Consider the following 10767-nt stretch of genomic DNA (forward strand, 5'->3'; position numbering starts at 1 on the left):
CTTTTGCTTTTTTCTCTGTTTCATCGAAATAGAAATCATAGATCAGGAGAAGGGGACAAGAAAGCGAAACAAAGGGCAAAGCTAAGGGCGAAGTGGACTGAAAAGAAGGCTTCATACATTTCCCCGAATCTGACTGTTCTCTGGAGTTGGCTTATCAATATCTTGTGTAGTAGTAGTAATAATAGTAGCAGTGGTATAATTGTCACTCATATAGATATTCTTCCTGAAAATAGAGAAATAGCCTATTAATTTTAGGAAGAGTATAACTTTCACAAAGCCCTCAGATTTAGGCCCAGGGCACTGAAAAGAATGTCTGAGCACTCAGAAATGTTTAATTTAAGATTGAACTTGGACCATTTACCTTTTTTTTTTTTAATTTATTTTTGGCTGCATTGGGTCTTTGTTGCTGCGCAGGCTTTCTCTAGTTGAGGCGAGCGGGGGCTACTCTTCCTTGCGGTCGCAGGCTCCTCATTGCAGTGGCTTCTCTTGTTGTGGCTCACGGGCTCTAGGCGTGCGGGCTTCAGTAGTTGTGGCGCACAGGCTTACTTGCTCCACGGCATGTGGGATCTCCCCAGACCAGGGATTGAACCCATGTCCCCTGCATTGGCAGGCGGATTCTTAACCACTGTGCCACCAGGGAAGTCCCGGACCATTTACCTTTGATTGTCACCACCAGCAAATCCTGAAGTTGAATCTCTTGAAACTTACTATGGTTTCAGCAGCACAGGGGTTAAATTTCCTTCCAACCTGCCCTAGATTCTTCTCAGGAGCTGGGAAGGCAGTTCTCCCAATTCCCAAGTAAGTTATTCAACACAGCATAAGGCAGAGCTCAAATTCTTCTGTTGAGAACTTATCACTACTCAAACCAAAAGGAAATCTAAAGAAGGCTGCCAAAATGCTTCTCTGCTGCCCTCCCCCACCAAGAGAGATATAAAAATGGCAGAGTTACAAAGCAAGCTACAGTGTATGGAACATTATATATATATATATATATATATATAAATTTAAAAAGCCCACCACTTTGTCTTATTTGCATGAGCACAAATCGCTTTCAACTTAATGCCAGAGAAAAAGGCAACATTCCCTGTGATGACTTGCTGAAAAGCTCACTGTATTTGTTTGATAATGGATTTTAGTTCATTGTCATGTACTTCACTCTTCATCAGCAGGAGCACTTCAGGGTAAAGAAACAGGCTTTTACCACACTGGAACAAAAGCTATATAAGAAAAAAAAAAGTCCTGAGCAGATGGAATATTATTTGCATTTGCACAAATAGTGGTTTTTATCACAATTCATATTACTCCATTGTGAGCTAAAGTAAGCCAGATGTGTCTACAGCATGCTGCAGATGTAGAATCGGCTTTTTGTTTGTCAGACTCAGAGGTCCCAACCTTATGATCTTTGTACTTGTATATCCATTAGTTTTATTTCAGTTACTTATCAGGAGGGAAAAGAAGAAAATGGCACTATGTATTTAAGAGGACCATTGCAGAGAGGGCCAAATTAACTATTTTTTATTTTCATGAGTGAGGATCAAATAGGTTTCAGTTATCTGAATGTCCATCTAGAGGTCTAGATGATGATGTAAAATTAAAAAGCAGAATGTAAGTGTAATAAAAATTTAGTTCTCTATGATTACCTTAAATAATCCTTGACATATATTTTTTTCTTAAGTATCTCTTATGCAAAGTAGAAAGACAAATTATTTGACATGATTGAAATAGAATTTTAGGTCTGAAAGGGATCTTTGACACTATCTAGACCAACTTCCTCATTTTACAAATCAGGGAATTGAGGCTCTGGCACTGAAGTGAGTTGTAGGAACTGGTACAGATAGAACTGGGGCCTGGTCTCCTGACCTTGAATCCCATCATCTGTCCATATATCAGCATTTTCTAAAATGTTTTAGTTGGGCTACAAGCTTGAACAGGTTTGATAATTCAGACTTCAAAAAAAGTTAAGCTAACAAATTTTTCTCAGCCTTTAGTATATGTCATCTCTGTTGTACCTTTCTAAGAGCAGGAAATAATAAACAGCGTTTCCCAAAGTCTCTTGACCCAGACCCCCATTTTCCACAATACATAACAAGGGTCACTTGTGTAGAATGTTCTTTGGGGGGTTGCAGCAATGGAGTATTGCATCGCCTTTTCCCTTCATTACAATGAAAAGACATTGAACAAATTTAAAGAAATCACAAGGGAAAAAATCCTCGATGACATCAAATTCTGGTAAAGATAAAACAAAGGTATTCAGTTTAATTAAAAACAGTGAGTGATATATTTAAAGCTAGCTAGACATTTTTGATCAGTTAACATTCATTTATTTCATTTCTTAAACAAACCTCTGCTTTCCATGTTATTCACTATGTCTTATTTATAAAGAGTGTGCTCGTCCATCCATGCTGATAGTGGAATAGTGGCTGCTCTCCATCTGCGTTAACTCAGGGTCTAGTTGGTAACCCAAGAGCCATTTTTATCTGGCTTTGAGATGTTCTCATTCATTTGTCCATTTAATCATGTAATGATATGATTGAGCCCCTAGTATATATCAGGCACTGTGCTAGGCATTGAGACTATAGAAGTAAATAAGTAGAGCACTTCTCCTCAAGAAGCTTACAGTCTAGTCAGGGAGAACGAAATAACAAACAAATAAACAATTATGAACAAGTAAACAAACATACAAAGAAAAAATAGTTACAATAAAATACATTATACTATATTCCATACCACATATTATCGTAGCATATTTTCTGATAGCACAATACACAAAAGTGCTTATAACAGGATGCCATGGATGCAAGTGGAAGGGCATATTACACATACCAAGAGGTCAAGGAAAGCCTCCTGATAGAAAGAGCTATCTCAACTAAGACCTGTAGGATAATCAGATGTCAGCTATTGTTAAGCACAATGGGAAAGGGAGAAAGAAAAAACATTCTAAGCATAGAGACTAGAAGGTACAAAGACCAAGAGCTGAATGAGGACATGACATGTTCTAGGGATTCTGGTGCTACTGTTTGCATGTGCCGGGGCATAGAGTGTGACAAGGAGGCTAGAAGATATAAGGCTGGAGAATTAAGTAGACACCAGAAGATGAGGCTGTCCTGAACTGTGTTAAAGAGTTGAGACTTTATCCCCTGAACAGTGGGTATGGGAAGCCTCTGAAGGATTTTACTTTGTCAGACAAGTTAAAAGGCTGTGAAATAATCTAGGAGAAAAATGGTGGTGAAGTGAACATAGTAGTGGTGGAGATGAAAACAAGTGGACAGTTTGAAAAACACTAAGGAGGCAGCATATACAGTTCTTAGGGTTGGAAGACTTGTGTGGACTGGGAAGAGAGACGACTGTAGATGACTCATGTGGCTGGGGCATCGGTAGGCTACTTTACTTAGTTATATTTGATTTAGGTTATTTCTTTAACTACCTGACAGCAAAGAAGAAAAAGTACCTTAACTTAGATTTGAAATGATATAGAGTCACAGGGATGCAGTGACCTTCTAAAAGCTGAGGTTAGAAGAAAAATGCATTTAATCTCTTCTTATTGTAAAAATAGAAATGTTTGTATCATAATACCTTTTTAGCTATAAAGAAAGCATTTTAATTTAGTAAATGTGCATAATCTGCAAAAGTAGATGAAGAAAATAATGTCATTTCTCACTTAGAGATAGTTACTACTCTAACATACAGGTATTTCTAACTGTCTGAAAGCTTATTATCTGAATTCAGGAACTGAATTTTGATAGCATGAAATATTTGTATTTCTTTACAATCTTCTTATGTGTACATGTCACAAAATTGGCTTCATATTATATGTGTAATTGTGTCCCAATTTTTTATTTAACATTTTGTTGTATACATTTGTCTTGTGTCATCATATAATCTTTAAAAATGTGATTGTACTGACAGGACAATAATCCACTGTACTATAATTTTTGAACCATTTCCCTATTGAAGAACATTAGGGGTTTTTTTTCACCATAATAAATGCTGTGGCAATGAACATTTTTAAATGCAATATTAGCCTTTGATTGTTTTTTAGGATACCTTCCTAGAAGTGGAATTGCTAAATCAAAAGTTACTCACATCTTGAAGTCTCTTAATAGATAATGCCAAATTGACCTTATACTTTATAACAATATTTTGAGTGTCCCCTGTGTTCTGGGAACATTGTGTTTGAGTGTTCCCAGAAAGCAGAAACATTTCAGAAAAAATGTCTTTAAATCAGGAGTACATAACAGATATCTGAGTTATGGGAAAATGGGTTTTGTTATTCACTTGAAAAGCAGCAGTAGATATACCTGCCATAAAAAAGTGCTTAGTGTCTCTTCACACCAACTGAACGTAGAGCATTTACCACAGCCTAACAAAAGTGGAGACAGTGAAAGAGCTCTAGTATGAAATGATCTTATCATTTTGTTATATGGTCAGTGGAGAGTAAATTAGACAATACATGATCAAATGTTTGACTTATATACTTCCACCAAGAAATAAGTCAGACAGAGAAAGTCAAATACTGTACGATATCACTTATATGTGGAATCTAAAAAATATAACAAACTCATGAACATAACAACATCCCTCTGTTAGAGGATGAAGAATGGAAGAGCCAACAAAACCTCGAAGAGGTATTATGATTGTGTAATGTTTTTACAGATGACTATATAAACACAAGGTACACAAAGGAGAAGAGCACTTCAGAGGGAGGGAACAGGAACAAAGCCCTACTCTTTAAATGCTGATGTTTTCAAATCTAGAGGGTTCACCTTCTGCCATCTTTTATTTCTCACTTTATGGGCTATCTGCCAATAGTCTTATCCACTCCAGAGGCAAACACTGGTATAGATATATTAGTCTCAAGCCTATATATCTATTGGATCACCAGAACTGTATTCTTAACTCACTGGATGGCTCCACTTGGATATTCAACACACACTTTATTTTTAAATTATTGTTTAATTGAATTATAGTTGATGTACAATATTATATAAGTTACAGGTGTACAATATAGTGATTCACAATATTTAAGGGTCATACTCCATTTATAGTTATTATAAAATATTGGCTATATTCCCTGTGTTGTGCAATATAACCTTGTAGCTTAGTTTATACATAATAGTTTGTACCTCTTAATCTCCTACCACTCTATTGCCCCTCCCCCTTCCCTCTCCCCGTGGGTAACCACTAGTTTTTTCTCTATATCTGTGAGTCTGCTTCTTTTTTGTTATATCCACTAGTTTGTTGTATTTTTTAGGTTCCACATATAAGTGATATCCTACAGTATTTGTCTTTCTCTGTCTGATTATTTCACTTAATAACTCCAAGTCCTTCTATGTTGCTGCAAATGGCAAAATTTCTTCTTGTTATGGCAGAATAGTATTCCATTTGTATATATATACCACATCTTCTTTATCTATTCATCTGTTGATGGTCACTTTGGTTGCTTCCGTATCTTGACTATTGTGAATAGTGCTGCTGTGAACATTGGGGTGCATGTATCTCTTTGAATTAGTGTTTTCGTTTTTTTTCAGATATATACCCAGGAGTGGAATAGCTCGGTTATATGGTAGTTCTATTTTTAGTTTTCTGAGAAACCGCCATACTGTTTTCCACAGTGGCTGCACCAGTTTATGTTCCCACCAACAGTCAACACACACTTTAAATGAAACATGATTTGTTCCCTTCCAATCAGCCTTTCCTCCTATATGTACTTAGATTAACCAGATTTCAGAATCTTCTTAGATTTCTTACTGTTCCTCAACATTTAAAATTCTTTGAAAAAAAAATCAGTAGGAACTATTTTTTCTCTTTCTTGAATGTCTCTTGAATCTGCCTTTTCCTCCTATTCTTGCTGCTATTGCCTTAGTTCACGCTTTTATTATTTCTTATTGAGAATATTGCTCTCTAACGGTACAGAGCAATGTAGCATAGATATGGTAAAGTAAAAAGAATATAGGCTTTGGAGTTGAACAAACATTTAGAATATCATTTCCAACTCTTAGTATTTAAATAAATTTTTTGAAGTTACTTAATTTATTTGGGTCATGATTTTTCCCTCTATAAAATGAGGAATCATAATATTTACTTTCAGGGTTATTGTAAAGATTTAATATTATAACGTACATAAAGTACCCAGTACCATGCCTAGTATGTAATAGCTGTTTAATAAATGACAGGTACCTTTTGTATGCAGTTGTAGTGTGAAATAAATGCAATTAAGAGACAAACAAAAGAAGAATGATATTGACACATGTAACTGGGAATTTCAGGACACTGTCACCCAGGGCTGACACAATGTTGTAGAGCTCTTTTCCTTTCACCTCTATTTTTTCTCATATGTTGGCTTCTATTTTACACAGACTCTTTCTGTGTAATGGCAGGATGGCTGTTGGGAACTCTCAGCCTACATCTTTAGACTATGTTTACTGAAAGGATCCATGGCTTAACCTCAGGAAAGAACTCAGATTGGCTCTGCTTGAATCACATGCTTATCCATGAACCAATTGTGCGTCCCAGGAAAATGCAGCACTAAAATTGACCCAACCTTGTGGTTCTGTGGGACACTGATTGACAGTCCCACCAAGACTGCACAGAGTGGAGAGGAAGTTCTCACCAGGAAATGAACACTTTCAGACAAAACAACATGCCCACCATACCTTCCCTACCCAATCTCCTTGTCTCCAGTATTTCTATCCAGCATATCCTCCATGAGATAAGATTATTTTTCTAAAATGTAGAATGTATTATGTAACTCTCAAAACCTTAAAAAACTATACTCTGCTTAGAGAACATAGCACCAACTTCTTTACAGGGCTTCAAATATGCACACTATTTGACCTCAGCAACCTTCCCTTCTTTCCCACTGTGTACCACCAATGCCATACAGTCCCTCAACACACACTGAGTTTTCCCTCTTCTTGCTTTTGCTCAAACTCTCTGCTTGGAATGACTTTAGTTTCCATCTTAGCATGGGGGTAGCCAATTTGTTTTTCTAGACTGCAGTGGATTTAATTCTTTTGGTTTACCCAGAACTCCTCTTTCTAGGAGAACCTGCTTCTCTCCCTTTGCAGTGATGTGTTTCTGAAAGCCTTGCCAATCACCGACCTAGGCCATATACATCATCATGCTTGTGGCCCCAGTGATTGATCCAAGGGTGAGCAAGTAACCCCAGCTGGGCCAGTTGGAGTCCTTCCAAGATTGAAGGTAGGTAAGGGATACCCTTTCTTTCTGAATCATTACTTTGGAATGATGTTTAGCCCAAAGCTGCCAGTGACCATGTTCCCTACGACAAGGAGAAAGCTCACATGTAGTAGGAGACAATGAGGCCGACATGCAAAAAGAATCAGATAAGAGAGGTGGGAGGCTAAGGGAGTCAAGGTGCTCCAGTCCTTGTTCTAATAGTGGTAAACCATAATCTCCTTTTTCCCCTTAAACCACTTTGAATTGAGTCTCTATCGCTTGAAAGGAATAGTCTTCAGGTCCACATTAAGTATTTCTTCCTCTTTGCAGCCTTTCTAGACTGTAACCTTATAGACCTGCTTTATTACACAATTACCATCTGCTTTTTCCAAAGGTATAGTTAAGTATTTACTTATTCCACTAGGTTCAATCATTCAGTAACATTTGCCAAGTGTTACCATGTTTCCCACGGGGCTAGACTGGGAGCTTGTCTCATACCCCACTCAGCACAGTGCCTAGTACACAGTAGAATTTTAAAAAATGTTTATTACTTTGAATTGCTAAATGTTGTTCAAAGAAGGGTTTTCTTCCTATTGTGTCTGATGACATGTATTTCTCTCTCCATTCAGGTTCTGCACTGGTAATAGAATCACAAATGATCTACAATAGTTCACTGAAAATGTAATTTTTGAAAAATATGTGAACAAGTGGAGAACATAAGCTACATTCAAAGCAGAAAAGGTTAGTTTTCAAATAATGAACTTAAGCCATTTCTGTGTCTTACCTCTAAATAGCAGGTACAAATTGGTTTATTTGCATTTTCTTGGTTAATTACACATTTTGGAATGATCTTTCCATGTGGAAGTCATTGATAACAGGATCTAATGCCGGAGACCAAAGTGCCATTAGCTTCATTGAATTGAAGCATTTTCAGAGGTTGGAGTCAAAGCCTGGGAATTAGAAATTGTGGGTCTTAATTACATCTTGGTCACAGATTGGTTGTTTTCTTAGAAGCATGCAACCTCAAAAAATTCAAGTGCCTGTAAAATGAAGATGAGAATCTTTGCCTCTTTCAACATCAGGCTTCTACATGGTTTAATGAAATATTACCTATACACGCCTTTGATTTCCAAGGATGGTGTGTCTTACTTTCCTTAGCTCTTAAATAGAGTGGCCATGTAGCATTATGGACGAACAGGTACATTAAGGCCTCTGGCGTGGTGGAAAGCAAAGTCTAGCTGTTTGTAAGTGAGGCTCAGAAACAGGAGAGGGAAGGGAGCCACCCTGAATTGGTGGGTCCTCTCCACGAACTGCGTGTTAACCAAGGGTCTTTACTTATCTGTAAACCTTAGAAATTTTTATGAGATAAATAGAGAACACCTTTTACCCATAATGAGACCAAACTTCAGATACCTTAAATAATTTTCTTTAGGGTCACACAAACAACAACTGGATGATGGTCTGTGTGCTGGTCTTTGTAGAATTAATTATGCTGTCGGAAGGCTGTGCTTTTGGTGCTGGCATATTAAGCCATTTACTCATAACAGTTAATAAAAACTAGGCACCTGTTTTCGACATATTGTCAAAAGTAGTGCGATACATTTTATTATTGATTACTGTCAGCAATAAGAGGAACTTTGAGCTTCAGCATGTTTTTGCTGTATCAGAATGGCTCATAAATTTAAAAAGTTAGCCCTTGAGTTTGTCTCTAGATGGGACTATAGGAATGCTGTGGGCAGTCTTTCTCAAAGTACAGATTAGGCATCCGATTCACTTGTGAAGCTTGCTGAAAAAACCAACCCTGGAGCCATTTCATGGAGATTCTCACTCTGAAGAATGTGTGTGTGTGTGTGTGTGTGTGTGTGTGTGTGTGTGTGTGTGTGTGTTTACACGCTCTTCTCTGAGATAGGAAGATAGCGATCCAAGAATGACAGGTTTCCCTGGGAGAAGACTAAAGCCAGTCCAGGCGAGGTGCATGCTTGTGGGAAGCTCTATGAAATCTAGGTTATCTGTAAGGTATCCTGGAGTCCCTAAACTGTCCCTCCAGTTGTACACATTTCTAAATTGGCTTTGGAATTGACCCGTTCTTCATAAAACTTGTGTGGCAGAGACAACACCTGGTCCTGACAGGTTATCATCGCTCATCCGGGAGCATGTTCAAGTCAAAACAGCTAACAGAGGGGAGGAGAGAGCACTCTGGGTGAACATGGGAAGCAGCGAAAAGTGAGAATCCTTTGGCAGCAAGCCCAAAACCTTACCATTAAGGAGGCTGCACCCCTTTCAACCACCAGATAAGACAGCATAATACCTTCATGTTTCAGTTGGCCAGTTTATAATGTGGCACTCAAAGGGAAGCAAGTGTGTCAAGCTGGTGTCTGCATTATCTGATTTCCCCTGCACGGCCCCTGCCGTCCCCCACTGTGTCAGAAGTGCATTATTTGTTGGAGCAGTGAGGCTCAGCAAACCTGGAGAGTGGGGCTGGGAGGATTATGGGGAAGAGCAGTGAGGCTCAACTAATGTGGGGGAGTGGAGAGAGGCAGGGACACATATAACAACACACGCTCTGCTTTGACTCACATGACCAAATCCAGCTGAAAAGCCGGTTCAGATTTTAGTGTAACAACTCTATTGGCAAAAGACAGCAAGGGTTTTCCCCAAGCTGTTTCTTCAGAATTCAGAGGAAACAGTGCTAGAAGGATGTAAATACTACTCTCTTAATTTATTTTATTAAAAAGAAGTTTAAGTGTGTGTGTGTGTATGCACATGTGTGTGCACTCATTCATTCCTCCCTACACTGGCATGGAAACATGGAAGAAGTCTCTCTTGGAAATGGCCACAGAGTGCTATAGGATAAAACTATTTCATTGATATTTTTCTTGTCCATAACACACAGAATTTAATCTGATGTTCCTTTCCCATGGAAACTGGCAATAGTCAAACAATATAGCATGGGTGTCTGATAAGGATTAGGGTGTATGAGGGTCCATAGCTTAATTTGAGACTATATGCACAAGTCTGTATCCAAAAACAAACAGTCTGTGGCATAGCCAAAACAAGTATAGATTGACTATGGATTCTGAACAGTTCATACAATCATTATTAATCAATATAGGTATAGTAATCACATTGATTATGAAAACTGATCTTAGGGACTTCCCTGGTGGCACAGTGGTTAAGAGTCCGCCTGCCAAAAAAAAAAAAAAAAAGAATCCGCCTGCCAATGCAGGGGACACAGGTTCCATCCCTGGTCCGGGAATATCCCACGTGAGGCGGAGCAACTAAGCCCTTGTGCCTGCGCGCCTAGCGCCCATGCTCTGCAACAAGAGAAGCCACCGCAATGAGAAGCCAGCGCACCACAACGAAGAGTAGCTCCCACTCGCCGCGACCAGAGAAAGCCCGCGTGCAGCAACAAAAAGACCCAATGCAGCCAAATAAATAAATAAATAAAATTTTTAAAAAAAGAAAACTGATCTTAGAAAACCATAGGGATCATTTAAAATATTGAGGTTTAACAAGTTTAAATAGATCAGATCATAAGTGATGCCCTTTTCCTCATCTCCTTATGAAAGAAAAATTTAAATTCTTCAGGTG

The sequence above is a fragment of the Balaenoptera borealis genome (assembly GCF_965194805.1).
Source record: "Balaenoptera borealis genome assembly, chromosome: 5".
NCBI classification, from domain to species: Eukaryota; Metazoa; Chordata; class Mammalia; order Artiodactyla; family Balaenopteridae; genus Balaenoptera; species Balaenoptera borealis.